The sequence below is a fragment of the Haliotis rubra genome, unplaced genomic scaffold, assembly GCF_003918875.1.
Source record: "Haliotis rubra isolate DU_JTF1 unplaced genomic scaffold, ASM391887v1 Scf224, whole genome shotgun sequence".
In the NCBI taxonomy this organism is placed as follows: Eukaryota; Metazoa; Mollusca; class Gastropoda; order Lepetellida; family Haliotidae; genus Haliotis; species Haliotis rubra.
The window spans coordinates 1278406-1303373 of record NW_025766270.1 but is presented as its reverse complement, the minus strand read 5'-3'; the positions used below and the strand labels follow the sequence as shown (position 1 = coordinate 1303373).

At 42.1% G+C, this 24968-nt stretch overlaps 1 protein-coding gene and 1 long non-coding RNA gene across 2 annotated transcripts in view; both read right to left on the bottom strand.

Moving 5' to 3' along the window:
* Positions 1–24968, bottom strand: part of LOC124277587 (dynein heavy chain domain-containing protein 1-like) — a 208656-nt gene that overhangs the window by 8512 nt on the left and 175176 nt on the right.
* Positions 2587–4444, bottom strand: LOC124277607. Its single transcript, XR_006898871.1, has 2 exons — positions 4299–4444; positions 2587–3343 (listed from the first exon to the last, which is right to left on the bottom strand). It is a non-coding gene; the product is annotated as an uncharacterized LOC124277607 (long non-coding RNA).

The window sequence follows — 24968 nt, the reverse complement described above, 5'->3', positions numbered from 1 at the left end:
CAGGTAGCAACAAAATCATAATTGCTTTATATCATAATGGAAGGACTACAGCAACAACTGTCAAATTTGAAAGTGATTGGATACTTGAAAAATATTACCTAATCAACAAGTAGCATAGAGAATCCATTAGAGAAACTAGTCAACTTGAACCAAACATTTTTTACCCATGTTTTGGTGAAGGTGGTGAAAGTATGACCCCTCAACACGGCACCCATTCTAGCTGAACCTCAAGCCTTCATTAACTTTAATGTCATCACCTAATCTTACCTGTGTTACTCCGAAAGATAAGATCTATTTTTCTATTGTTTAACAAATATTCACTGAAAGACATTTCATAAAAAAGTTGCAGTCAATCACTGGCTTAGATCTGGCTTGCCTACAGTTTGCCATGATCTAGGTGGACTACTGCTGACTGTGGCATAAAACAGCATTCACTCACTCACTCCTGTGGTGATGATAAGATCACCCTGACTGTGGAGCTGACTTGAAGACTGATAGTCAAGGATAGTGTCGGGAAGAATGATGAACATGTTTTATGTGAAAATTGTGTCAACGATCATATCTTATATAAACTATTGATATGAAATAAACTCTTAATTTACAAAACACAGACAAAAGACAGAAGGTAATCTGCCAATTGCGTTTCATAGACTGAATACACTACTCACTTGCAGTCATTCAATAATGCATGCATAAACGTAGCACCACTAACCAGTGTTGTGGAAACCTTTTTTTGCATTTTAGGTCAAAGTAACTTCTCAGACTCTATCGATAATCTTTAGCTTATAATTATCGGTCTCCATGATCTCTATCGAGAGCCAGCCCTGCTGACCAGCTGTGTGACCACAGAGTGTATTGGCTGGAAGGATGAAGATGTTACATATACACAAACACACACACCATGCCTACTCCACGTCCATCTGACGAACACAAAGTGAACAGAAGAAAAAGAAACATAAATGACCTACTGCTATTTTGTGTTCCTTGGAACTGTAAATTTACATAGTTCTCGACTCAGCTGGCAAGCGAACAAGCAGATGCCATGTGACAGTAATGAGGTGTCTACCCCCGCTGCACCGTTGGAGAGACTCCTTTCACCCATACATACATGTCGTTCTCACACACACACACACACACACACACACACACACACAAACTTCAAATACAGCCTCACCTTTACTAGCCCTCACCTTACAGCCCCCCTCCCTACTACATCCCTCACCTTACAGCCCCTGCCCTCACTGCAGCCATATGTTGCTTGTTAACAAAGAACAAAAACAGAAGTATAGTATCACAGTTGAGGTATATAACAAACTAGTCAAATATCAAAACAAATAATTTCTCAGTATATTATTTAGCCAAAATTAAAACTAGTCTATGGACCAGTAGCATTTCCAGGAAGTGGGATCAGGGGCAAGTGGTTCAGCATAAGGAGATAATTGCTCATGTCTTATTGCCAGTTGATTGGCTAAGCCCAGGTACTGAATACTTGCCATATACAATTTACCATAATGATAATCAACTTCACATCTCAATTTTTCAAGTAATATCAAATTTCTTCTAATATTACGACTAAAATGTTTGCTTTAGAAACACTCACATATGATATTCTAATTCATTGCTGACAAGAAAGATAATAAAATCGGTAAATAGTGGTCAATTAAAATTAGACTCATGATCATAACTGTTTTTGCTCCTCCTTTTTCTACAGCTTGATGAAAGGGAATACGAGATTGCTTGTGTGCAAACAGATAATTACAGTCTTAATCCTCCAAGTGGACTGGGTGAAGCTGGGAGTACTTACTGCACAACTAATTACAGTCACATGGCAGAGACAGGCAGGAGGGGGCCAAACATCAACAATACAAAGGAATTGAGGAAAGGGATTCTGGCATCTATCCAGGTCACATCTCCGTAACAGAATCAAGGTAAAGACTTCTTCAACAGCTGGTGCTCAGAGGCCAATGCCAGGTTTTGTCATAAGAATCACCAGCTGAAATGAGCAGGAAAAGACCATGGTATACCATGGTATACCATGGTAGACCATGGTTCACAGACCATGGTTGACCATGGTGTATCATGGCTTACCACATCCGGTAAATGGCACCACAGTTTACCATGGTCAAAAGAGACCATGGTCTACCATGGTGAAAAAAAGACCATGGTGCACCATGGTCAAAAGAGACCATGGTATACCATGGTAAAAAGACCATGGTCTATCATGGTTTTAACCACGTCGCGGTAAATGGCACCACAGTTTACCATGGTAAGATAAGACCATGGTCTACCATGGTAAAAGAGACCATGGTGTACCATGGTCAACCATGGATTACCATGGTAAAAGAGACCATGGTGTACCATGGTGTACTACTGAAAAACTGAGACCATGGTCAGTATACCCTGTTCGGTAGATGGCACATTAGAATACCATTATTTAGACTATGGTAAGAAACTAACCACTACGCCATACCACAATATATACATACATTGTAGTCACATACACCATGGCATAGAGATCAATTAGAATATTGGGTATTGAAGAATTAACATTAAACAAACTCATGCACTGAAAACAAACTGTTCAAATTATAAAGACACATTTTATTGCTGACACTGACAGATTTAAATGAAAGACAACTTGAGGACAGTTGTTGGGAAACTCACAGGGATTGAGGGATATTCTGTGCAACAAGTACAAGTCTAAAGCAAACTAGAATTACATATCCAGTAATGCTGCTAGGGACAAATGGCATGTGGACATGTTCATCATTTTTCAGAGGATATTCTTATCTATTATTTTATTCTAAAAACATCTTTAGGGCAGCTTGATGTCAGTCTATATCCAGGAAAATTAACCAATTCAGAACACCATTTCATGCAGTAATATACAATTTCAGAAAGAGTAATCACTTTTAGTCTATATGGTTTAGAAGTAGACATAATAAATGAGAGTCACAACCAACAGAGAAATTACAACAGGGCCCAAAATCATCTACCTGGAAGTTGTACAAGGGGCATCACAATTTCTCTCAGAAGAAACAGGATATACACAAGTCTGAAGAACCTTCGGAAAGAGCAGTGGTGACATCCCCGAAAATGTCCACATTGGTTCAGGGATATTGAGTGAGTGAGTTTAGTTTTACACCACTTTTAGCAATGTTCCAGCAATATCACACCGAGGGACACCTAAGGGGCTACACACATTGTACCCATGCGAGGAATCGAACCCAAGTCTTCAGTGTGATGAGCAAACGCTCCGGCACAGGAATAAACTCATCTTGTAGAACTTTATCTTCAGTGTTTCAACATTAGGACCATTTCTTCAGAATCGTCCAGTGGAAATCTGAAAACACACCAACATTTAATCACAATCATTCTATTTCAAACAGTCTTAAGCAAATATCAAACAAGCGTTGTTGTTGTTTTTAAATATATATTTACAGTTGCTCAAAATGTTATGTATTTTAACATATTGCAAATATTTTTCACCAGACTCTAATTATATTGTTCAAAATAATTTCTTTACACTGATGGCAGATGACTTTAAAATATTTTTGTAATATGAAGAGTCTATGCCAAGTAACACAACATGTATTAGAAATTAAAACACCAAATTGGCTTCTAAATCACTAGTCTACATTCATGACCAAATATAATATTCTGAAATGTTTACATTCCCCATTATTTATAATAATCAACATATCATAACATAGAAAACGTATCTTACTGTAAATGAATCTATTTCCACGTTAAGTGAATAGCTAAACGTTTTGGCACAGTCATTTTGGTTTACAGTCAGTAGTTATTCCAAAACTGAATACAAATACGATAGAAAAGAAAATGTAATATCCATAAACATGCCTGTAGCAATTATCTCCCTTTTATGACCCTTTGAATTTATTTTACTGTCTGTGTAATCTAAGCAAACAAACTGAATCTTTCAGGCTGACCTCTACAAGCCCCGTGAACTTTGACACCATTCGATCACTGATTACTTAACTAAAAAAGTCATAACGGTTTTGTTTTTAAAAGTACCGTTAGATATTGGTCGTGTGTTAACATAGATATGTAGAACATATTGCACAAAACCCAAATTAACACTGACTTTCCGTTTGAGGGAAGTACATTGTTTATAAAATGAACACTGCTATATCTTATATCGCTCTTTCCGCCATTCTCCTCAAAACTGTTGTTACTTACCACGCCACATACGTTCAGATGTGCGTATTCCCGAACATCAAAACAATTTCAATATATCTGCATTCAAAATAATTTCAATATTGCTGTTATTTACTTACCGCTCATGCTTATGTCCACTGGAATTCAACTTGAGATGTATCCATCGGCACTAAATCTAGTCTATTCCTTTATCATGAGTTCTTGACATATCCATCGCTGGATTATCCTCAAAATCCGCCATTGCTAATATATTAGGGATATTCTTCGCTTGGATCGTTGTAGTCTATTGCCAGTGTTGACAAAGTTGTGTTTCAGCGCGCCTATCACTGGTTTTGCGCGGCTCACAAATGTCTCACGTGACAAGTAGCAGCTATGGCATCCGATCGCGTGCTGGCTGGAAACGGTCGCGTGTCTCCTCAGATCGTACTATCTCCATTCGGGCTTGTCCCGAATGGTGCGAGTTGAAGTTGAAACATATTTTTAGAAAAGAAAAATTAATTAGTTACGACCAGGGATGTATCGTGAACTATGTATGTAAAAGGCTGTATGATTAGTGCTATCCGTTCTTGAAGTCGCAATAAGATTACGTAAGCACGAAGGCGCGTGGCCGTGTTTTGCAATCACGCCGATCGAGGGTACTTCATAACAACACTACGTAGTCAACAGTGGATAATTTCTCATCTTATTAACAAAATAAAGGCAAGAATTACAATATCAAGGCATCAACATCAAAATTAGAATTCATAAACAATAATATTGTCAACGGCGGAATCGCGCAAAAGATATTCAGTGCACCACGTTCCTCCGCCGGTCATAACATTGGAAGAATAGTTTTTTGCACATATCCCCGCAATAATTTAAATTTCATTAATCTACTTTGATGTAATCTCTTCCGGGTCATATTGCACGTGCTGAACAGGAAGTGACAGTGAAATGTGTTCTAAAATCGGGAGCTTCACCATTAACATTGGCGAAAGACGCACTTATAACAAGTTTTAGGCACGTTTGCCGCATCGTGATCACTCACGGGAGAAATTCAATGAAATGAGACGATTTTGACATTGTACTTTCAAATTTTATTTTATGGAGTAAATATGAAAAAGAAAGAGAATTAAAAATCTTCCAGCACTAATTGGTTACGCTGTTATTGACAGCAGGTAAGTTTTACGCAGAACTGTCTATGTTTCTAAAAACGGATCGTGTTTAGGCACAGAATATTGTTTTCGCCTTCTGTCGTGCATTGTTTATGTTGTTGCTGTATTTTTGAAAAATCAAAACTAAACGCTAAACCAGGCACAAAAACTAGTAAGACCACGAGACGCGGGGTTTACAGTTTAATGGACAACTTTAGCAAAAAGGGCAAAATTATTTTATTTTCAAAATGTAATGGAGGGTTAATTTTTTTTGATTTTCAAGTGTATAAGACGTCCTTTGTTCCTTATTTGTGTGTGTGTTTCTGTAGCAACAATGAGAAAGTTAAATTACGTGAACTGTTCCCGTTGATAATTGTTTTTATGACATTGTGTTCTTGTATTTTTCATTAAATTACACTTCATTTTTACTTGTCTCTCACCGAGTGAAGTGTTCAATTTTAGTTGTTTAATGCACACAGACGAAAAAACATCTGAGATGTTTTACACACGCCCTTTGTAATGCTATTAGTATAATGCCTGTGTAACACTTCATTGAATGCTCCCGCTATTTTGTTATTCATAAATGAAACACAATGTCATGAAACAGTCAGGATTTCAATTTTAATTTTTTTATTTATCACAGTTTGAAATGTAAAATTGGTCTGTCATGACCATGGTCTACCATAGATTTGTCTGTGATGACCATGGTCAACCATTACTTTGTATGAGAACAACACCATGGTCTACCATAGTTTTGTTTAAGATGACCATGGTCTACCCTGGTTTCTGGTGACCATGGTCTAGAATGACCATGGTCTGCTGTGGTATACCATGGTATACCATGGGGAGAAATGTTGGTGACCATGGTCTACCATGGTTTCTGGTGACCATGGTCTATAATGACCATGGTCTGCTGTGGTATACCATGGTGACCATGGTCTACCATGGGGAGAAATGTTAGTGACCACGGTTTAGCATGGTAAACCATGGTAATACCATGGTTTATCGTGGTAAGCTACATGGTTGACCATGGTCAACCATGGTGCCTTTTCAGCTGGGTCAACTTTTAAGTATCAGGTGGGGCGTAATTAATATTACCACATACAAATCTCAGTAGTTAAGTTTTTAGGGTGAAATGGGCCTGGCACGAGACTGGAAGCCTCTTGGAGAGTGCACACCCACACACATGATGTGCGTCTGTAATATACCTACATAAAGGTCTGCTTTCTGGATTTTATATGCACTAATTTCAGACCATGTGTTACAGTCATTGATCATTACATAACATAGGCAGGTTTACATAGTGTAAGTACCTGCTGTAAACTGCTCTAAGTAAACAGACCACAGTAAGACCTGCATGGTGTTCTACATGGTGTTCTACATGGTGTTCTAAAGCTGCAGGGGTGCTATTTCATTTTAGTGGCCCAGAATCTTAAAAACCTTTTTTAGGCAGGAGAAATGATATAAAAAGACATTCTCTGTTTGTATTATCTGCATAAAACACTATGTAGTCACTCCTGTTAGTCAGTTTCACTCAGTGCTTGCACATTCATTTTGTCAAACTGAAAACGGTTTGTCAAACTGAAAAAAAAAGAGCTTGAGTGATCTAACCTAATACAAATCAGTTTTTTGCATGACCATTGCTGAAACGGGCAAAACCAAATATGCAATCTCTTAAACATGGAACTGTTTATGACATTCTTGAAATACAGGACATATATTTCCAAAATGATACATACTGTCCTACTAACATGCTAAATATCTGCCTACCAACATGATGTATATTGTCCTACAACATGATGCATACAGTCTGAACAACATGATGCATACTGTCCTACCAACATGATGCATACTGTACTACCAACATGATCCATACAGTTTGACCAACACTATGCATACTTTGCTACCAACATGATGCATACTGTACTACCAACATGATGCATACAATCTTACCAACAGGTTGCATAATTTGCTACCAACATGATACATACTGTCCTACTAACACGATGTATCTCTCACACCCAACATGATGCAGATCGTCCTACCTTGATGCTACCTTGTCAGGCCACACGAGACAATGTGCTACAACATTCAGGAATTCCTAATTAAAGAACCATTTCATAAGAAATTTTACGTTCATGTTGTAGATGCGGTATTATTTCTGTTGTTTGAATTTACTATTTTTAAAACCTCCTCTAGTTTTCTGTTAAATCTAATTTCAGCTAAAACTGGATCCCAAGTAAAGAACAAGTAAGTTAAATGTTCAAACTAATCAATGTTCTGCATGCTAAACCTATCTGTGAATCCATGCACACTTGTGAAGAGGCGGTGAATTCAGACCTTCAAAAGAGGCAACGTTTTTCCAGTGCGTATGGTTTTTGACACTCGAGACAAATTGCTGCAACATGCAACTGGCATAGCATGACAGAGAAGGGTAATATAGCACTCCTATCAGTGATCTCATGATAAGACGGGGAAGACACCTCCTGTTCAGAGGAATATGTGAAGGGAAGAACAGAAAGAACACTCGTGCAGATTTTACTAACTGACTTTTGATGGAGCTGTTTAGGGGTTTTTCACTACCACTTTGCTCTCAATAACTTTTACAAACTTTCAGCAAATTGGTAATTTTAGATTTTTTTCAATAAAAAACCCACGCATACTAGTTCCATACGTATGGTTATACACATATTTAGGGTTGATGTCAAATATAGCAAGGCCCCTAACATGCATTTATATATTCAGAATTCAGACTGACATTTGAAAGTCTCAGGCTGAGGGAAAATATTGCAGTAAAATTACTGGAAAGTGTCCAAGACTTCCTCATAGCACTGTCTACACCTACATACATACACGCTGGGTTCGTCTACCTGTTGTTCTCACCAGGAGGAACTGGGCCATGGGTCTCAAATTACCACAGTAATAAAACTGAGGCGGGCATATGTTCTCATAACTCGCTTAATATGATCAGAACATAATCAGTCTGTCTGACATAAAGCTTCAATGAACCACGTCCCCTGCCACACAGCTCAGTAAAATACACGCTCCATGATGGTGTTTATGTGGTCACGGTATGACGGCTGATCCATCCAGATAGTCCCTGGATCAACACGTTAACGGGCTACTACTGTCTCTCCATGTCAGGATGGAGTGTCACTGACCAATGACGGACATCTCACATCCAGATTGTCCCTGGATCAACATGTTAAAGGGCTACTGCTACTGCTGTCTCTCAATGTCATGATGGAGAGTCACTGACCAATAACGGACATCACGACAACCCATCTAGATAGTCCCTGGATCAACACGATAATGGGCTACTCCATTCTTAAAAGGGAGACTACGCTCAGGCCAGCTGGCAGTCCTAACAGTTCAATTCTGTTAACGTATATCAATCTTCAAGTTACTGTTTACCTTTATTGTCCAGACACAATGTTGTTTTCATTCATGATCAGTTTCGAGAAACAGAACCCCAAACCACAGTAGACTGATCAGGAGCAAAACTGCTGGCATCAAATCAAACACCACAATCATAATCCTGATAGCTTCAATGTATTACATGACTGTGTAACGGCATGGCCCCACAGCAGGGGGAAAACCTCCAGGGACAATTTCACAAAGTACATGTTACAAAATATCCCCTGAAAATAAAAAGAGCTCCCGATATTCTTGTACCAGCAGGTAATGTAAAAACCATCTTCACAAAGAATGTCAAGGTAGACTAGCAAAACAAATCTGCTTAGAAAAGAATGTATGTCGAAAAGGAAGCATGTTTACAATTACCAAAAGAAACAGCAGTCATCAGGTTCCATACGACGATAGTGGAAAGCAAAATGATAGGAGGCTGGTGCTGCTTCTGAGTTAGGTAGTGAGTGAGTGAGTGATTGGGTGGGCAGACAGGTTGGCGGGCGAGTGAGCGAGTGAGTGATCGGATCAGTGATTAATTGAGTGGGTGAGTGAGTGATTAATTGATTGAGTGGGTGAGTGAACAATCAAGTGAATGATCAACTGAAGATGATCCAGTATTTGAAACAAGTGTGTTTGTACACTACACCCAAAACACATAATAAACAGGCATCTCAGGTACCCCCCTCCCTCCACAACCCACACGCTGTATCAACCAGTACCCCCTCCCTCCACAACCTCCTCCCTCCACAACCAACACGCTGTATCAACCAGTACCCTCTCCCTCCCCAACCCACACGCTGTATCAACCAGTACCCCCTCCCTCCACAACCAACACGCTGTATCAACCAGTACCCCCTCCCTCCACAACCTCCTCCCTCCACAACCAACACGCTGTATCAACCAGTACCCTCTCCCTCCCCAACCTCCTCCCTCCACAACCAACACGCTGTATCAACCAGTACCCTCTCCCTCCCCAACCCACACACTGTATCAACCAGTACCCCCTCCCTCTACAACCTCCTCCTTCCAAAACCAACACACTGTATCAACCAGTACCCCCTCCTCCACAACCCCTCCCTCCACAACCCACACACTGTATCAACCAGTACCCTCCCTCCACAACCCCACACTGTATCAACCAGTACCCCCTCCCTCCACAACCCACACACTGTATCATCCAGTACCCCCTCCCTCCACAACCCACACACTGTATCAACCAGTACCCCCTCCCTCCACAACCCACACACTGTATCAACCAGTACCCCCTCCCTCCACAACCCACACACTGTATCAACCAGTACCCCTCCCTCCACAACCCACACAGTGTATCAACCAGTACCCTCTCCCTCCCCAACCCACACACTGTATCAACCAGTACCCCCTCCCTCCCACAACCAACATGCTGTATCAACCAGTACCCTCTCCCTCCCCAACCCACACACTGTATCAGCCAGTACCCCTCCCTCCACAACCCACACGCTGTATCAACCAGTACCCCTCCCTCCACAACCTCCTCCCTCCACAAGCCTCCTCCTTCCACAACCCACACACTGCATCAACCAGTACCCCCTCCCTCCACAACCCACAAGCTGTATCAACCAGTACCCTCTCCTCCCCAACCCCCTCCCTCCACAACCCACAAGCTGTATCAACCAGTACCCTCTCCTCCCCAACCCCCCCTCCTCCACAACCAACACGCTGCATCAACCAGTACCCTCTCCCTCCCCAACCCACACACTGTATCAACCAGTACCCTCTCCCTCCACAACCCACACACTGTATCAACCAGTACCCTCTCCCTCCACAACCCACAAGCTGTATCAACCAGTACCCGCTCCCTCCACAACCTACACACTGTATCAACCAGTACCCTCTCCCTCCACAACCCACAAGCTGTATCAACCAGTACCCGCTCCCTCCACAACTCACACACTGTACCAACCAGTACCCTCTCCCTCCACAACCCACACACTGTATCAACCAGTACCCTCTCCCTCCACAACCTACACACTGTATCAACCAGTACCCGCTCCCTCCACAACCCACAAGCTGTATCAACCAGTACCCTCTCCCTCCACAACTCACACACTGCATCAACCAGTACTCCTTCCCTCCACAACTCACACACCGTATCAACCAGTACTCCTTCCCTCCACAACTCACACACTGTATCAACCAGTACCCTCTCCCTCCACAACCCACACACTGTATCAACCAGTACATTACAGTTTTAACTGATACATTACTGATACCAAGGGGATGAGCTAATAAGGAATACTGTGCTCTAGATAAATCCTGGTCTTTTCACATAGTATTTATTCACGTAACTCTCCTGAGTTTGGATTTGTGATTAACCTCATGGTTTTGTGTGTCTTCTTCACAGGATTTTCACAAACATTTGCAAGTATTTTGTTTATTTACTGACTTTGCAGTGAGGAAGTTATGGTGCCGACAACATCACAGCCCAGCACCAAGCCATGACGGAGACAGGAGAACATCCACACATACATTACCTTGGTGTAAAAACAACCGACTGTGTAATATATAAACAACAACATCATTTTACTGATGAGTACTGTAGGGTCAGCGGGCAATGTGAGATCCAGACAGACAAGCTTCCTGTCACGGGAGACACAAGACACAAATAGTACTTCCCATCTAAATAGGTTTTCTTTTAAAAGGTACATATTTGAGCAGAAACCTGTGGAGGCTTGCATGTCCATGAAGAACACTAACCAGATGGAGTAGCAGCATGTTTATCACAGATCAGTGCTACTGCTGCTGGGTGGGACGGCCTCTGAGCACCTGTCATAAGTCTTCGTAAGTCTTAGAGACTCCACTTGCAAAGGTCTATGTCAAAACCTAGCTCCACAACTAAGAGGGGTGGCTGAAATGTTCTGAGCCGAATTATTAGTGTGTGCACAGTTTGCATTGAATACAAACAATACTTTCCATGCTGCACGTGAACTCAGCAAATAAGTAGCATATTTTCGCATCTAAGGTGGCGAGGACAAAGGACAATATTGGCAGCCAGGTTGCCATAAATCTCCAGCTGAAAAGGCTGAATTCACCTAAAACAGCTGACTCAACCAGGCAAACTGAAAGGACTGACACCAACTGAAAGGGCTGACTCCAACTGAAAGAGCTGACACCAACTGAAAGGGCTGACTCCAACTGAAAGGGCTGACACCAACTGAAAGGATTGACTCCAACTGAAAGGGCTGACACCAACTGAAAGGATTGACTCCACCAGGCAAACTGAAAGGGCTGACACCAAATGAAAGGGCTGACTCCAACTGAAACGGCTGACACCAACTGAAAGGGCTGACACCAACTGAAAGGATTGACTCCAACTGAAAGGGCTGACACCAACTGAAAGGATTGACTCCACCAGGCAAACTAAAAGGGCTGACACCAACTGAAAGGGCTGGCTCCAACTGAAAGGGCTGACACCAACTGAGAGGTTTGACTCCAACTGAAAGGGCTGACTCCAACTGAAAGAGCTGACACCAACTGAAAGGGCTGACTCCAACTGAAAGGGCTGACACCAACTGAAAGGGCTGACACCAACTGAAAGGACTGACTCCAACTTAAAGGGCTGACTCCAGCTGAAAGGGCTGACTCCAACTGAAAGGGCTGACACCAACTGAAAGGACTGACTCCAACTGAAAGGGATGACTCCAGCTGAAAGGTCTGACACCAACTGAAAGGGCTGACACCAACTGAAAGGACTGACTCCAAATGAAAGGGCTGACTCCAGCTGAAAGGGCTGACACCAACTGAAAGGGCTGACACCAACTGAAAGGACTGACTCCAACTGAAAGGGCTGACACCAACTGAAAGGACTGACTCCAACTGAAAGGGCTGACACCAACTGAAAGGACTGACTCCAACTGAAAGGGCTGACACCAACTGAAAGGACTGACTCCAACTGAACGGATGATCTAAGATAAGAAAATGAAGTCCTAAAATAATTAGTGTTATTTTGAACAGACACTACTTTTCTTCAGAAGAAAATGACAAGGTAAAAGTTACACCATGACATCTTCTACATCTATAACCATTGCTGCAGCTGTTTTCATTAAGGCAAATCTCAGTCTCTCTACCAACATCTGCAGATACGTTGGAGGGTTAACTGTGTAAATGTGCTGCAGGAGCATGGTATACAGAGTTATATCCCCTAGCCATAAAAGGATCAGCTGAATTTTGGTTCAAATTTTTTACTCTCCCCGACTTTAACCCTATGTTTGCCCACACCATACTGATGTTTTCAGAAAGTGGTAGGAGTGACTTCATGTATTCCCAACTTGCACAGGACATTTACTGTGTGCTCCTGCCTGATGTCTTCAAAATGTTTGCAAGTAGCATACCTTGATGCAATGTATGAAACTAAGCCTTGCAGTCAGGTATGTTTTGTCTTATTCCATATGTTAAAGACCACAGATAGAGGGGGTACAAATCCTCTAACAATGACATCTTTAAAGTTTACTCTCTTACATTCTGACACTGTGCATGCATTTTTCTCTTTAACTGAGATACACTGCAACCTCTACAACAACTTGTACACAATATGCGTCAGTGTCACTTTACAAGCTGTAGTTTCAACAAAGAGTTGACTCAGAGATTTAAGCTTCTTCCATCTTTCAGTGTGATGATTGCAGTGACTTTATCAACCAAGTGATACTCCTTGAACAGAGAAGAAGAATTCCATAATTCCTTAACTTGCATACTCAGCTTCGTGGCGGTGATGTAGATACATGGAGGAAGCAGAACATGTACCACCTATCAGGAGTGATCACACATGATCTCTGTTGCTGGCTAGGATGGAGGGGGATTTCATGATGATAAATCACAGAGAAGCAGATTGGTGGCACACCAGCAGCGGCCCAGCAGCCTCCTTCGCTGACCTGTGACTTGATGGGAATAGCATACTGGTGTACATTAATGACTGGCATCCATGTTAATATACCCATGTCAGACAAACCCACCTCCACACTAACAAGCCAGGAACACTCCAGTGTTTTAGATATCTAGCGATACCCTTCTTTGAGCAGCATATTAGAAGTTGGGAAGTACAATATTGAACAAACTATTGATAACAGCTTCTTTTATTTTGTGAGTTCGACATTTCGATACAGATTCTGGTACCATTGTCAAGCAGGAATTACAAAGTATGTTCAAGTTAGCGATACCCAACAAAATATCTCTGCTTGCAAATGAATGAAATCTTAGACACTATTTTTCTTCAGAGCTTCTTTTTATGGGAAAATAGACAAACATATAATTAGTAAATTGTAAAAATCATACATTCTTATACATTTTTTCTCATTAACCTGCCTGACCTGACAAAACACAATCTGATATCGACCAATCTGAAATGTTGACCTTCACCTACAAAATGACCTCATTCATTTCTATCTGCATTTTGACCCAGCCTAGCTAATATAAATAGGTAAAGCGTAAAATCAAACATGTGGCGTAAGTAATTATCATATACAGAACTGATTGGCAAAACCTATAGAACCTGCTGTTTGCACCGACTACATCTCCTGTAACCATCGTCACTCAGTGGGAAGGAGTGGGTGGAACAAGGTTCAACTCCATCCTATTCAATCCCTACATATTTGCACTTCCAGAACCAAGGGTTGAATTTGGGTGTCTGGGTTTTCATGAGAGGAAGGCGTAGCAGGTCAGGAAAGAATGAAAGTTCAATAATCAATCTGTTCATGAATGGATCCATACACTTGAACACTGGATCTGATAAGTGTGCCCTGAACATATGAGTGAGTGAGTGAGTTTATTGCCGCTTTTAGCAATATCACAGAGGGGAACACCAGAAATGGGCTTCAGACATTATACTCATGTAGAGAATCGAACCCGAATCTTCAGCCTGACGAGCGAACCCTTTAACCACGAGGCTACCCCGAGACCATATGCCCTACAGGAGAAGGCACTGACTAATGAGTAAGGGTGAGTATGACATTATCTTGACAGGACCACACACTTATAGCCAGCTAACACAGTGGCTTCATATCCCAAAGTTTTCTGTTTTCTCTTGTCTACAGTTATGTCGGCAAGAACAGTCAGCTCAACTCACCATCAGCCATAACAGTTTATCTAAAACTTCAGAGGAAAGCTGTTGCTGTTTTGACAGGCGATGAAGCAATATATTATGTGTTGTTGGCAAGCTACACAATCATCCAAACTGTATCTAGCACCTGCTAACATACACGCATCATCTGCAGATTTCTCATCTTCTATAACATTATGTTGCTGGAGGTGTTTACACTCACTTGGAAAGACAAAGGCATCCCTGCCACAGTCACTTCCCTGAAGCTGAAAGTCTTAACATACCACCATGTTCTACTAATTGAAAGAAATTACTAGCAGACTTTGACCTTAATCAAGATAACTTCTAAAGAACCAACAACTACCAAACATCAGGGATGTACATAGCTGTACCTGGCAATGAATTAAACAACCATGCTTCAGAATAACCTCAATGATAACCTTGACCTTTGTAAGACCTAGCCGATACATCAGATGCGGTAGGATTTGTAAACAAACATGTCGCATGCTTCTAAAGGTAATACCTGACAAAGACAGTGACATAACCATCTGACCATGACCTGACCTTGAATAACCTTTACAAAGAAATTATATATCAAGAGTATTGTTAATAACATTAACATGTTTTGAGAATGTGTTACCACAAACATTTTTTGTGATTACCTCATAACCGTTACATTTGATCAAGACATGTGCCAAAGAATTTCACAGGACCCCTTGGAAGAAGTTTACAGAAGAAGAATCTTTGTCACCTATCTTTTGGTAGTAGTCATGCAAAACATCACCAGTGATGGAGAGGGTAAGCAAATCCCAACAAGAACTTAAAACATTCCTCTGGGCTGCTAAATCACAGTGCTGCTAAAAAACACACAACTGACCTAACAAATTTCTAAATCAATGTAACCAAAGGTACAAATGACGTTTTACACAGAAGTTAAATGTAACCTACTCAGTAATATTCCCAGTTACCACCACAGTGCATGCTAATCATTTGCATCAATCCTGTATTTAACAGTACTGGAGCAATGCAGGTATAAGATAACCAAGTGTTCACTTGCTGAAATCTACATGTTAGGCCCTCCATGAACACAATATTTAAAGTCCATTCTTATTATGCACGTCATGACATGGCATAAACAATATTTCCTGAAAAACACAGAACAGCTAAGCTGCCACTTTCCTGCTCTCATGCACCGATAAAACATAACTTGACCATGTATTCATGCAGCCATGTTGCTGGTGTTGTTCTCTGTGAACTGTTAGACCCATGAAGATCCAGGTTAGAATTTGTCAGCAACCCATGCTTGTCGTAAAAGGTGAGTAATGGGTTCAGGTGGTCAGGCTTGCTGACTTGGTTGACACATGTCATCGTATCCTAATTGTGTAAAGCGATGCTCATGCTTTTGATCACTGGATTGTCTGGTTTAGACTCGATTATGTACAGACCGAAAACCATATAGCTGGAATATTGCTGAGTGCGGCATTAAACCACAAACAAACCAAATAACTTGACGATATATTCAAGCAGCCATGCTGCTGGTGTAGTTTTCTGTGCAATGTTACGCTGCAACTGAAGCAGGTTCCTACCATGTGCATGTTGTGATTGGAGCGTGACATCCACTCATGGCACCCAGTGTCTGACTGATGTAGTAACACACAGTAACAGGCAACTGTACATACTCCAGCTACTAACTGAATTACGTAGTAATGACAATAGATCCATCTCCTACAACTGACACTGACTCGGTGTGACAACAGCTTTGTAAGTATGCTGTTTGCGTAGATACCATTATCTACCTCACCCCAAAATAGTAAACAATGCTTGTTGTCTACGTCAAACTACAATGGCTAGGTAGGGCATGAATGATGTGAAGGAAAACTGATAGATGCTGTTTTAAATGTACCTAGATTGAATCCATGTTGTGTATATAAAGACTATGTTAATATATGTATACTTTTGAACTGAATAAAAATATTTGAAAAAAAAAGATGCTGTTTCTAATTTTCTTCTCTGTCTGTTCTTGGTGCTGTATCTTCCATAATACATGTAATTGGTCTCATAACAGGCAGGAGCAATTTCACAGTCTCTACTTGTAGGATAGTCTGACATTTAGTCTAAGAAATAAAGTTATCTCATTCAAAATGGTATGTCTACAATAAAACAAAACAAATGAATGAATGAATGAATGAATGAATGAATGAATGAATGAATGAATGAATGAATGAATGAATGAATTAATTAATGAATGAATGAATTTATGAATGAATTAATGAGCAAGCAGCCCCCTTAAATTCTTAATTTCAAGAGCTGAGGCAGTTTAGACTTACTCAATCATTCTAACCTTGGGTTGGGCTCCTTTTTATTAGTTCTCTGGGATTTGGGAGACACACAGTCAGCCCAGAAAGACTGCCATGATGACATGAAGAATCGGTCAGTTTACAAGCACAGACCACCAAACATCAGTCAAATCCTAACACTGGTAGTGTGTGGTCACCCAAATGCCATACCAAGCTCTCCTGTACACCTGCACTCATTTCAAAGAGACAGAATTGTATTAAGGAATTGCAGAGCTTGGACAGTTGTGGTCATACTAGCATCAGCGTCTTACAGTCGTGTCAGGACAGCTAGAAACTCACACAATCATTCATTCCATTCTGTCACTTTACGTCACTTCACTCAGCAGTTGAGAAATGCCTGGATCTTTCCTTGTTCTCCAAGCAGAGTGGTTTGGGAGTCCACTGTCTGTGTGTTCTCCAAGCAGTGTGGTGTGGGAGTCCACTGTCTGTGTGTTCTCCAAGCAGTGTGGTGTGGGAGTCCACTGTCTGTGTGTTCTCAAGCGGTGTGGTGTGGGGAGTCCACTGTCTCCGCCAGTGTGTGTTCTCCAAGCAGTGTGGTGTGGGAGTCCACTGTCTGTGTGTTCTCCAAGCAGTGTGGTGTGGGAGTCCACTGTCTATGTGTTCTCCAAGCAGTGTGGTGTGGGAGTCCACTGTCTGTGTGTTCTCCAAGCAGTGTGGTGTGGGAGTCCACTGTCTGTGTGTTCTCCAAGCAGTGTGGTGTGGGAGTCCACTGTCTGTGTGTTCTCCAAGCAGTGTGGTGTGGGAGTCCACTGTCTGTGTGTTCTCCAAGCAGTGTGGTGTGGGAGTCCACTGTCTGTGTGTTCTCCAAGCAGTGTGGTGTGGGAGTCCACTGTCTGTGTGTTCTCCAAGCAGTGTGGTGTGGGAGTCCACTGTCTGTGTGTTCTCCAAGCAGAGTGGTTTTGGGAGTCCACTGTCTGTGCCCACATTGACTCATTATATGTTGGGTGTCATCTAACCCTTCTTAGAGATAACACAGAATCTTCCTCAACCAGTAAGCAAAGCCTTTACTGATGGATACAAATTAGATGTAAAGGTAAACACAAGACACGTCTGGTGTCATGAATGTTATCTAATGCATCGGTTAGCAATATACCAGTTATACCATGACAGCTGGTACATATCTGATTCTGGTCATCATACCAGTGGTTGACAGCAAGAAACAATCAGTGCTGTCAATGTTCACACATTTTAACACCCAATCCTCAGTTTAGGTGTCTGTAAGGTGACATGCGTGGAGCTCTGGGGCCTACATTTAGGTGTCTGTAAGGTGACATGCGGGGAGCTCTGGGGCCTACATTTAGGTGTCTGTAAGGTGACATGAGGGGAGCTCTGGGGCCTACATTTAGGTGTCTGTAAGGTGACATGCGGGGAGCTCTGGGGCCTACATTTAGGTATCTGTAAGGTGACATGCATAGGGGAGATATGGGGCCTACATTTAGGTGTCTGTGGGGACATGCAGGGGAGATATGGGGCCTATATTTAGGTGTCTGTGACATGTGGGAGCTCTGGGGCCTACATTTAGGGGCAGACATGGGAGCTCTGGGGCCTACATTTAGGTGTCTGTAGGTGAGCTCATTTGGGGCCTACATTTGGGGCCTACATTTAGGTGTCTGTAAGGTGACATGAGGGGAGCTCTGGGGCCTACATTTAGGTGTCTGTGGGTGACATTATGGGGAGATATGGGGGCCTACATTTAGGTGTCTGTAAAGGTGACATGAGCTCTGGGGCCTACATTTAGGAGTCTGTAAGGTGGGAGCTCTGGGGCCTACATTTAGGTGTCTGTAGGTGACATGAGCTCTGGGGCCTACATTTAGGTGTGACATGACATGGGGAGCTCTGGGGCCTACATTTAGGTGTCTGTAAGGTGACATGAGGGGAGCTCTGGGGGCCTACATTTAGGTGTCTGTAAGGTGACATGAGGGGGAGCTCTGGGGCCAACATTTAGGTGTCTGTAAGGTGACATGCGGGGAGCTCTGGGGCCTACATTTAGGTGTCTGTAAAGGTGCATACATGTCTGTAAGGTGACATCTTGAGGGAGGGAGCCTGGGGCATGTGGGGGAGCTCTGGGGCCTACATTTAGGTGTCTGTAAGGTGACATGGGAGCTCTGGGGCCTACATTTAGGTGTCTGTAAGGTGACATGGGGAGCTCTGGGGCCTACATTTAGGTGTCTGTAAGGTGAGCTCTGGGGCCTACATTTAGGGTGTCTGTAAATGTGACATGCGGGGAGCTCTGGGGCCTACATTTAGGTGTCTGTAAGGTGACATGCCGGGAGCTCTGGGGCCTACATTTAGGTGTCTGTAAGGTGACATGCGGGGAGCTCTGGGGCCTACATTTAGGTGTCTGTAAGGTGACATGCGGGGAGCTCTGGGGCCTACATTTAGGTGTCTGTAAGGTGACATGCAGGAGCTCTGGGGCCTACATTTAGGTGTCTGTGGGTGACATGCAGGGGGAGCTCTGGGGCCTACATTTAGGGTGTCTGTAAGGTGACATGCAGGGAGCTCTGGGGCCTACATTTAGGTGTCTGTAAGGTGACATGCAGGGAGCTCTGGGGCCTACATTTAGGTGTCTGTAAGGTGACATGCGGGGAGCTCTGGGGCCTACATTTAGGTGTCTGTAAGGTGACATGCGCAGCTCTGGGGCCTACAGCCTACATTTAGGTGTCTACATTTAGGTGTCTGTAAGGTGACATGCGGGGAGCTCTGGGGCCTACATTTAGGTGTCTGTAAGGTGACATGCGGGGAGCTCTGGGGCCTACATTTAGGTGTCTGTAAGGTGACATGCGGGGAGCTCTGGGGCCTACATTTAGGTGTCTGTAAGGTGACATGCACGGGGAGCTCTGGGGCCTACATTTAGGTGTCTGTAAGGTGACATGCGGGGAGCTCTGGGGCCTACATTTAGGTGTCTGTAAGGTGACATGCGGGGAGCTCTGGGGCCTACATTTAGGTGTCTGTAAGGTGACATGCGGGGAGCTCTGGGGCCTACATTTAGGTGTCTGTAAGGTGACATGCGGGGAGCTCTGACATTTAGGTGTCTGTAAGGTGACATTGGGCCGGGAGCTCTGGGGGGCCCTACATTTAGGTGTCTGTAAGGTGACTGGGAGCTCTGGGGCTGGTCTGTAAGCTGACATGGGAGCTCTGGGGCCTACATTTAGGTGTCTGTAAGGTCTCTGGGGCCTACATTTAGGGTAGAGTGTCTGTGGGACATGCATGGGAGCTCTGGGGCCTACATTTAGGTGTCTGTAAGGTGACATCTGGGAGCTTGGGGCCTACATTTAGGTGTCTGTAAGGTGAGGTGACATGCGGGGAGCTCTGGGGCCCATTTAGGTGTCTGTAAGGTGACATGCAGGGGAGCTCTGGGGCCTACATTTAGGTGTCTGTAAGGTGACACATGGGGAGCTATGGGGCCTACATTTAGGTGTCTGTAAGGTGACATCTGGGGAGATATGGGGCCTACATTTAGGTGTCTGTAAGGTGACATACTGGGGAGATCTGGGGCCTACATTTAGGTGTCTGTAAGGTGACATGCGAGGAGCTCTGGGGCCTACATTTAGGTGTCTGTAAGGTGACATGGGAGCTCTGGGGCCTACATTTAGGTGTTTGTAAGGTGACATGCGGGGAGCTCTGGGGCCTACATTTAGGTGTCTGTAAGGTGACATGCGGGGAGATATGGGGCCTACATTTAGGTGTCTGTAAGGTGACATGCGGGGAGCTCTGGGGCCTACATTTAGGTGTCTGTAAGGTGACATGCGGGGAGCTCTGGGGCCTACATTTAGGTGTCTGTAAGGTGACATGTGGGGAGATATGGGGCCTACATTTAGGTGTCTGTAAGGTGACATGCGGGGAGCCCTGGGGCCTACATGATTCCCCCCAAGGCAACTGTATCCAGATATCCCCTGCCTCATTGATGACACCTGGTGAACATAGAACAAGTACACCTGTATAGGATTCTGTCAGTATGGATTACTGGTTCACAATCAACAGTAACAACACAGGTATTCCTCAGTGACCCTGTACATCCCCGAGGAACACTGACAAACACTGCCAGTTACACACCAGTTACATCTCATTACTTTGTCTTCAGTCAGCGACATATGGAAGCAATAAGATGGCAGCTTGATTCAGATTACATGCTAATAAGCATATATCTTGCTCAAAACAGATTTGATTGTATAGTATGACAAGTGAGGATATATACAGCACTGTTCAAAACTAACGAGGAAAGTCAGAAAGTCATATCCTAACCCTAATTTTCAAAGGAAAGGATTTATTGGGTAGCTACAATGAAGCATCAAAGGAGATCTCAAGGCCCCCATGGCACACTTGAGTCCCAACACTGTGTAGGATATATGTATGGCAAACACTGTGTAGGATATATGTATGGCTGGATACCAAACACAGTGTAGGATATATGTATGGCTGGATACCAAACACTGTGTAGGATATATGTATGGCTGAATACCAAACACTGTGTAGGATATATGTATGGCTGGATACCAAACACTGTGTAGGATATATGTATGGCTTGATACCAAACACTGTGTAGGATATATGTGTGGCTGGATACCAAACACTGTGTAGGATATATGTATGGCTGAATACCAAACACTGTGTAGGATATATGTATGGCTGGATACCAAACACTGTGTAGGATATATGTATGGCTTGATACCAAACACTGTGTAGGATATATGTGTGGCTGGATACCAAACACTGTGTAGGATATATGTATGGCTGGATACCAAACACTGTGTAGGATATATGTATGGATGGATACTAAACACTGTGTAGGATATATGTATGGTTGGATACCAAACACTGTGTAGGATATATGTATGGCTTGATACCAAACACTGTGTAGGATATATGTATGGCGGGATACCAAACACTGTGTAGGATATATGTATGGCTGAATACCAAACACTGTGTAGGATATATGTATGGCTTGATACCAAACACTGTGTAGGATATATGTATGGCTGGATACCAAACACTGTGTAGGATATATGTATGGCTGGATACCAAACACTGAGTAGGATATATGTATGGCTGGATACCAAACACTGTGTAGGATATATGTATGGCTTGATACCAAACACTGTGTAGGATATATGTGTGGCTGGATACCAAACACTGTGTAGGATATATGTATGGCTGGATACCAAACACTGTGTAGGATATATGTATGGATGGATACTAAACACTGTGTAGGATATATGTATGGTTGGATACCAAACACTGTGTAGGATATATGTATGGATGGATACTAAACACTGTGTAGGATATATGTATGGCTGGATACCAAACACTGTGTAGGATATATGTATGGCTGGATACCAAACACTGGCTGGATACCAAACACTGTGTAGGATATATGTATGGCTGGATACCAAACACTGTGTAGGATATATGTATGGCTTGATACCAAACACTGTGTAGGATATATGTATGGCTGGATACCAATCTGTTTCCTTGCTGGTTACCGACACTCCAACTAATCTGGGCCAGACAAGCCGTTTGTCTTGTTTATGGATTTCACCACACAAAAAAGGACAAAAGTCATGCTTAACCACAAAGAATTTTGCTTTCTTCTACCAACCCTAAAAGTGAAGAAACTATTTGAAAGACAGGTGAATAAACAGTTCATCTATTTAGTCAAATGCTACATCTTTCCACCTTAGGCCTATTTTTACATGTTTTCTGATTTTCCTGTCTACAGCTGTAGAGTGAGTGAGTATGGTTTTACAAGTGGACACTTTAACCAGAGACCATATAATAGAGGGACGGCCCTCTAGCCAGTGCGCAAAACCATCAGCGCTACGGCTTGTACTGCGCAGCCTATCCGGAAGCTGGCAAAAACGTCTGTTGACTTCAGTCATTGATTTCGCGTATTTTCATTGCAAAGGTAAGATTTGATTTTTTTCATGTATTCTCATGCCTATACTTACATTTGCAACAGTGCATTACAGGTGTATTAGGGGTGCTAAAGCTTATATTTGTCTTTGTATTTGATGAAAACTGTCATGTGTGCTCGTCGTTCTGTGAGAACAATGGCGGAGGTGTAAAATCGGCAAAAGTCCCGATTTTGATTTTCAATAACGGATACTAATTCTCAATGCAAATCCTTAGTTACCGGGTGTAATGAAAGAAAATAAGATAAAGATTTGTATAGGGTCATTTATAAGTCTGTGGCGTTCAAGCGTCATTCCTTATTTTGGCTCGTGCAATGCGATGAAATATGATGTTTTTCGAAATATTTTACTCCACAACACTTGATTTTCGCACGCTTTCACAAGAACAGCTTATTACTAGCATGTTTCAAATAAACATGTGAACATTCACGGCGATTTCCTCTTTTGCGTGGTACACTTTTATATGGCTACGATCGGTATTTTATTTTTATGAGTTTTGGCGTAAACCCATATTTTGCGTCAGATACTGAACATTTCAATTATCATGTAGCAGACGACATAACATTCATTTTGTTCATTAATATAACGTGAATATATATTTAAATCATTCTACAAAAGTCTCATTCACCTAATCGTTTGAAAAAAGTACATATTTCCATTATTGTTCATTTTGATGATTATATTCTTGGAAAAGGTCCTCATTTATCATGTAACAATTCAAATAATTTTCTGTTATCATTATTTTTCCTAATGAAGTTTGATTATGAGTTTACCTGGGCTTACACAGTACCTACAACCTGTCTTATGCAACAACAAAAATGAAAAATGAACTCATTATTCAACATTATATTTATATCATAAAATTATCATTTGTTTTGTAGATGCCCAGGAAAAAGAAAGTTTTCATCGGAAGGGCTACTCAAAGAGCCTACTATTAAGTACAATATTCCCATCTTGATTAAGTAGATATACCTTGTTTGAAAGAGCATTGGCAACCAACTATTGCATAATTTTAATTTCAAATTCAGTTTAGAGTTTATTTGCAACAGTTGAAATTCACATTTACTGTGTTTTTAATGAAAGAATATCTAAATGGTTGAATTTAGTAATACATGATTGTACATATAGATCTATGGTCCTATTCTACAATAAATACATTGTACATATAAGAACGTGTGATGTTGTGTTTTAATGTTATTGGTTGCATTTTCCTGCCAAGTTAAAGTTGACACTTTGTTGAATTTTTTTAATTGATAGGGTAATGTAGTACAGCCCATTTAACACATATATTTCATGGGCTCTGAGGCAAGTGACTTTAGTATTTAGTGGCTTCCCTTTGAAAAAAAACAACAAGTGTCTCCAAAAGGCCCAAAGCATAATCACTGCTAGCCCCAAACTGGCATTATAAAAACATTAACGCTCTTGGAAAATGTGAAATCGTGTTTCGTTGGGACTATAAACTTTATAATAAACACCAGTCAGTCACAGGCCCTCGTGGTCTTCCGAGGATTCATGATTTTAATAATATTGTTTTTGAGATGACACCCGATTTCGAAATGCTTCACAGTACAATACATAATGACAAGGCGGACACTTCTAGGGTGCACCCTACCCGATTCGCGATGCCGATCGCTATGCTACCATCGCATGCAATCGATTAAAACTTTATGTAAACATAATCATGGATGATTGGCCTATCGAGCAACACTCATGACACCTACCAATTCTTTATTGTTATTTCTGCAAGTCGATTGAAAACCAATTTTGACTCTCAACTAAACGATCTTGACACAAATGGATGACGATATGTCCGCACACAAAAGGGGTGTGGTCGGCAAGTCCTCTGATTGGCTAACGCTTGCAAATCTGCACATTCTTTATAAATTCAGGGAATTTTTACTTTCATCGACTG